Genomic DNA, 6,673 nt, shown 5'->3' on the forward strand with positions numbered 1-6,673 from the left:
CTCTGTGTATAAGGTCTTCTCTGTGCAAGAAACTTTATCCCAAATCAGGCCTGTCCCTGTACCTTTCACTGACATCTGCTGTCCTTTCTGTTGCTGCTCCAAGAATAAGAAAGTAGCAACCAAACCCAGCTGCTGCCTTGGGTAAGAAAAGGCCAAGCTAGACTGTGCCTGAGCTGCCAGGAGCTGGATGAAGGCCTGGTGGGGTTGCTTCTTCTTGGGGCTAATTCTCCCCACTCTCACCACCCAAGCAGAGCTTTGCACTGCGCTGTGCAATCATTTAACCTTCCTAGGTTAGATGTTTGCATGGAAAAAACAGCTATCCACTCCAGTGGGCAAAGCAGTGAGTTGGGTGGCATATGGCATGGTTAACATGTTTGTGAGGCGCTTGCATAGAAATCCTGCTCTCAGTTGTGACATCAACAGTTCAGCCCTGACACAGTTCAGGAATTAAAATAAACTGCTCTTTCAGTTTATTTCTGTAAGAGGCACGGATGTCTCAGAGGGCTGGACAAGTGAAGCTGGGTGCCAGGTTGCCGGTGCTTGCCTTATCAGGCTTGGCAGCTCATGCTCCTGTGCGCTCTGTGGCAGGGAGGTGGAGAAAGAAAGGAACCCCCAGATTAGTCAGGCCTCCCAGAGCCACGGAACCTGGCCTGGTTGCCTCCCAGAGCAATGCAAAAGTACTGCTGTTGAAGCTGTCAGGAAAGGCTGGGGTAGAGAAAGGCTCTTCAAGCAGTACTGTAGTGACCAAAGGAAATCGCTGAGTGGGACGTGTTCCAGCAGCATCAGAAATCAACAGAAACCCACTTGTCCCATTGACTCCGAATCAATTACCAAAGCTAGTTCCGGCATTTTCAGATGTTGTTCCAATTTTCTGTGTATCACTTAAAAACATACCACTTCCAAACAGTATATGTATAGACCTCCTGTACACCTCCTATGGACCTGTAATCTGAACAAGGATTTCTGTATTTTTTTAGTTTTCCAGTTGCATGCCTGATTTAAAGTATATTGTAAATCTATGTCTAGTATTTAGGTACTTTATTATTGCTATAAAGAACTCTACAGAGATCAGGCTTTATAAACTCATTTTTGGATTTTTAAAAAAGCTAGAGTTAAAAATAAATAAAATATTTGCAGACTCCCCAATTGCTCCTTGATTTTCCCTATGGTTTCTTTATGGTTTCCATTATGACCCACTCATCAATTTCCTTTGCTCATCATGATACTGTTTGAATAGCTGTTCTTTAACCCAGTCTTTCTTGACAGCATCTTTTCCTTCGATTCCTTCCAGATCCTGAATATTGTCCCCCTCTCTGAGCTCCTGCTCTCCTTCCATCCAGTCTGCCCTTGGTTGTGTACCCCCACAGCAGCCATAGGAACAGGCCACCTTTTTAAAGGACGTGGCCCTTAGCGTGAAGTTTCGCACACCATCACAGACCCCTGTGCTCTGACCCAGAGGAGCTGGAGATGATGGTGAATCTCTTCCACTTTTTCCTGTATGATCAGCTGAACATGTAACAGGCTGTTACAGGGGAGTATGTTTCAGACTACAACCACTTCTGCAGCCTGTTGTCACCATTCACCTCACTTAACCTGTGAGACAGGGGCGGAGAAAAACCTGAAGCATGAACCCAGAAACAGCTCCTTTTGCTCTGTCACCAATATAGTGCACTCTCTAGTTGCACAAGTTTTCTGCTCAAGTCTAGTACTCCGTGTGTCTCTCCCTAATTCTCCAACGGTAAGACAGCCCCAAAGGCTTTTCTTGAGTTGTATGCTCAATAAACTTGAATACTTTCAGAACCTGTTGAGCACAATGCTTCCTGGAGCACATGAAAGGCTTGCTGCCATCTGGCACTTGCTTTCTATTCCCCATGTACTGTTGTTTTTGTAAGTTCTGCCAGTAGTGCTCTTCCTTCAAACAACATTGTCACAAATTCTCTGTAATAACTAGCCAGACCCAGAAATTGTTCCTGTGTCTCTTGGTGCCTGTAAGCCATCCTCAGTGCCTGTAGGCATTGCCTAATGAAAATTTCAGATATTTGATACCGTCTTTTGCTAGCAGATGCTGAACTGTGCGTGCTGGGGGTCTGCCAACCCAGGCGATACCATTGCCTGCAGAGGTTTTGTACAGTCTACCTGTAATTCACAGATGGCAGTAGCGCAGATGTGTGCAGCTGCATACTCCTCATGGAACCCAACAGCCCTGCACATTTGTCACTGAAATGCTGCTGCTCTTTCAAGTAAACCAAAGGCTATTGTTCTTGATTTCAAGGTTTAAAAAAGGCCATTCTTCGCGAACGCTCTTGTCAGAGTACCTCTCAATACTATTTGGTTAGATTTGGGGTGACTGTCAGTGTAGCTCTCCCTGGAGACTCTAATAAATATGACAATTTTCATGTCACTATGCGTCACATTTGGAAATGGGGTTTCTTTCCCAGAAATCCATGTGATTCATTAGCAGTCCATCCTCTTGCTACAGGATGTTTTCAGGGGCTGAAGCCTCTCTTTGGCTTTCACTTTACAATATTCTCTGAATCTTCTTTGACCTAGTTTCACAGTTATTTGAGTCTTTTCTGGGTGTCATTTTGTGACTTGGTTTTTTTTTTTTAGCTTTTATGAGAATACAGTCTGGAAATCCTGCATTATTTTCACCAGCTGAGAAAACGACTGCCGTTTTAGCCGTTCTTTTGCAGCATGGGAATTCTTGATTTACTATCAGTCATCTGTCCTGGTTGTGGCACACAGTGATACACTGCTTCTGGCACATAGTGATACACTGCTTCTGGCAAGGCTTCTTGCATTTTCCAGTTTTTTGGTGTGTCTAAATAATAAATCTATTTTTATATTTACAGTGCAACTCATTACTACTAGGACCGTGTCAATACATTGCCATAGAAGTTAGGAACTTGGACCCTGGTTCTCATAATAACACCAGTACTTTGTCATCGAATGGTGCCCTGCGTCCTTGGCACACAAGTACCATCCTCTTTGCTTCATCCATGCTTCTTGGGTCTGCTTTGGTGCACTGTATGTTCTCTACTCTGTCACACTTGTAAATGCACCACTGGATATTTTTGGTTTCCTGTACCTTAAGCCTGTAGACAACTGCAGCACTTCAAACCTTTCTGAGTGCTAGAAGTGCATTTTCTTCAAGAAGCTATCTTATACAAGGTGTTACAAGACTCATGGGCAGTTTGTAACTAGGGAAGGTGTTGCAGACTTTGAAAACAAGTTTGGACAAAAAGCTATGAAGATAACTCCAGTTGCTCACATCTTCATCCATTTAAGCTTTCACTATGCTTTCATCCGCCTTCCACCTCGTTGTTTGTGATGAATCTTATATTTCTGCACTTTGGCAAAAACAGAACATGATATGCTACAGTCTTTTGGACACGACATATGTAAATGGCATATCTTTCAGAAATTTACTTTGAGTTAAAATACAATAGGAGCAAATGATAAAACAGATTTTCCATGATTTCTAATGCAAAATTTCCTGATCTTAGCTCAGGAGTGTACATGAAAGTCAGGGAGAAAAAAAACTAAACAACTTTTCCAATGCTGCCTCCAGCAAATGCAAGCAGTGGAATCTAATGGCACGGTCTTTTTGCATAGTGACATAAAAATGATTAAAGGTTTTTTAAACAACACCTGTTAAACTGGAACCATCATAAACATTTTGATAAACTTCTTGTAAACAAAGAAGATGTTATTGTATGTTACACTCACACACATAAACACACATACTCACACATGCGCACACAGACACAAACACACAATCTGCCAAAATAGTAAACTAAATCTGAAGGTGATATTCTCACCTCGCTGACATATTGTTGCAAATCTCATTGACTCAAGCGGCTTGAACTGATCCCATTTGGCACAGCCTTGAATGGAATATAACAACATCATTTGCTGCCTTGCCCTTTTAGCATTTTGTTTCAATAAGATTAAACTGGTTAGAACGTCCTTCCTTTAAGCAAGTTAATGAGTCAAGAACAAGCATGGAAATAAACCTACATGTAAGTGACAAGTAGAAACTGCACTGGCACTTTCAGTATATACATTGTGTGGAAAATGGAGGTTGCTTGTCCCTCTTTTCTGAAACAGTGATAGAAACAAGGAGCTATAAACATTCATCCTGCTTCAGTGACCTTTCTAGACAGCCGATTTCATCACTGGCTGGAACCATCAGTAAACAACACACTGCTGCAGGGATCATTGTATATAACTGTGTAAGAGTGTAGAAAAATATCAGAACAGCATGTTACAAATAACAGGCATTTGCTGGGGTCTTTGGAGGCAATTGTTGGGTAAAATGCAAAATCTCTCCACACTTTCTCTCCTCTGCCTTTCTAACCAGAAGTGGAATAGTGGCTATGCTGGTTTTCCTCATTTTCTCTTCCACATTCTGCTGCCAAATAGCCCTCACCCTCGTCCAAGTACTCCCCGGTAACTCCAAACATTTTGAACAGAGTGGTCAAAGGGTTAAGCTGCATCATTACATGTGAGAGTAAGGACTGATAAGAGTTCAGCAACCCTCCCTCTGCCTGGGCTCCAGAACAGCAGTCACAGCTGAGTCCTGTGATTTGGCGCAGGGGAAACAGGAGCCACTTGCCTGCTAAACCCAAAAAAGCGTAACCATGACCTGCCAGGCACCAGCCTTTGAGGAGCCTGAGTGCAAACAGAATTAAAAAGAAAAATAGACACACAGGTTGAATTTCAGGCCCTATTATATGCTGCTTCCCCGTTTCTGTTGTGTGGACCCACATGTAAAGAGCGACTAGCACTCGCAGGCAGGGTGGCGATTGCGGTACACTAGGAGAATAACAAAATCCAGAAAGGGCAAGGTTGTGTGCGGGACGTGCTCCCACTAATGGAAATGTGGAGTAGGCTACAGTAGATGACCACAGTGGTTTTGCTGAACCATTTCCCAAAGCAGTGCTACTGCTGGGCATTACATGTTGTGACACTTGGGCAGAACTCAAAGCTGCCCACCGGGTCGCTCTGCTGTATGCCATCCTTTAGCTTAGCTATGGTTTCTCCAAAGCTCTGTCTCGGGCATGGAGAATGCTTTTGCCCTCCTACCTAGCACGAAGTAGTCCCTCATGTACAAAGCGTTCTAGGACGCTGCATGCTAAATGCCGCTGCTGCTGAACTGGGCACTATTTCTAAATACTTACAGCTGAATTCACATTTCAGCTGCTTACTTTTAAGGCAGTGGAAACGACTGCATTTTCTCTTAATTGCCTCCAGTAAAGGCTGCTGTCAGATTCTGTATGGCATTAATGCTCTTCACAACTCTGTTAAAGGCAATTGCAGGGTCCCTGTTTTTCTGGATATTTTTTCAGCAACACAGAAACCCCAGTAGTTAATTCTTTAGATCTTTCCACTATAAATGACACTGAGTTTGTTCACTTCCTAACCTCTGTGCTTCTCATATGTCTGTCTGACTTTATTCTGCTGATTTCTGATATTTGGCAGCAGCCAGAACAAACAAACATCTCAAAGACTACAACTTTCACTACTGGAAAAACATCCTCTCTGTCTCTCCCTGCTGTCACCGTACTTTCCTTTCCTTGAATACGTTAGCTTCTATGGCCAGAAATTGCAGAGATGAGCTTATCCACCAGGTCTTCTGCCCTCTGTGTTCCTTTATGTCTAGGGCAAGGACAGAATTTATTTTTAACTTGGCTACCTTTTCCCTTGCTGAACCTCTCCCACCTTACCCGCAGCAGCTCCCGCCACTAGAAGCCATCCACATTATCCCTCTGGGGTCACTGCCCAAAGTGCCCTCTGGCTCTGTGAATCAGAGCTATGTAAGTCTCACTTCGTCACTTGCTTTGGCTGTCTTTGAAAATAAAGTAAAAATACCTTCCTTTTTTCCCAACTGCCCGTGCATCTATGCCACATCATTACCCTTTGGAGCTCTTACATGAGCTCCTTTAGTTCATGCTCACCCCAGTCTTGCAGCTGTGCCCTTCCTTAGAGCTGTTTTTTGAGATTTTCACCTCCAGACAACTGAATCTTACCTTTGGTCCTTTCTCCTCTTAGCAAATAGCTGATATCTAAGTGGCTGTTTTCTGACTTGGTCTGATTCTGAAATTTAGGGGAATTAGGTTTATGTGAATTTATTCAACAAGGTGTGACCTGTGTTCTGACATTATTTGCAATCTCTTTTGCAGGGGATTTTTATAAGCTTACAGGAAACCCAATTTCAAGGGTCAACTTCTATTTAATAAGCCTCCTACTGTTGTTTATATTTTAACCACTGTGCTAACCAATGTACCCTGACTCTGAAATGAGATCTGATAAACTTCAACCCACAGTAGGCCTCACAGTGGTCAAATAAATGAGAACAAACACCACAAGACCAGAACTGGGGAAAGATTTAGGCACTTGGATCTTATGAGGGAAAAAAGGAAAGGAGGAAAGGCACAAAAGGAAACAGTTTATAACAGCTCGTTTCAAATACAGCGCCTTGAGAGATCACATCCTTGTCACAAGACAGCAGTGAGGCGTGCCAGTCTGGCAGATGAAAGACACTTCTCCTTTTTTGACATTTTCACGTGGAAAACTTACAGAACGAGCATTTTTATATCAGGATCGATTGCCGGCAATATCCCCACATCTAGTTCTCCGGGATCAGATCCATTAAGACAAAGATATATTT

The sequence above is a fragment of the Nipponia nippon genome, unplaced genomic scaffold (genome assembly GCF_047370975.1).
Source record: "Nipponia nippon isolate SJK-2023a ecotype South Korea unplaced genomic scaffold, ASM4737097v1 scaffold_4, whole genome shotgun sequence".
NCBI classification, from domain to species: Eukaryota; Metazoa; Chordata; class Aves; order Pelecaniformes; family Threskiornithidae; genus Nipponia; species Nipponia nippon.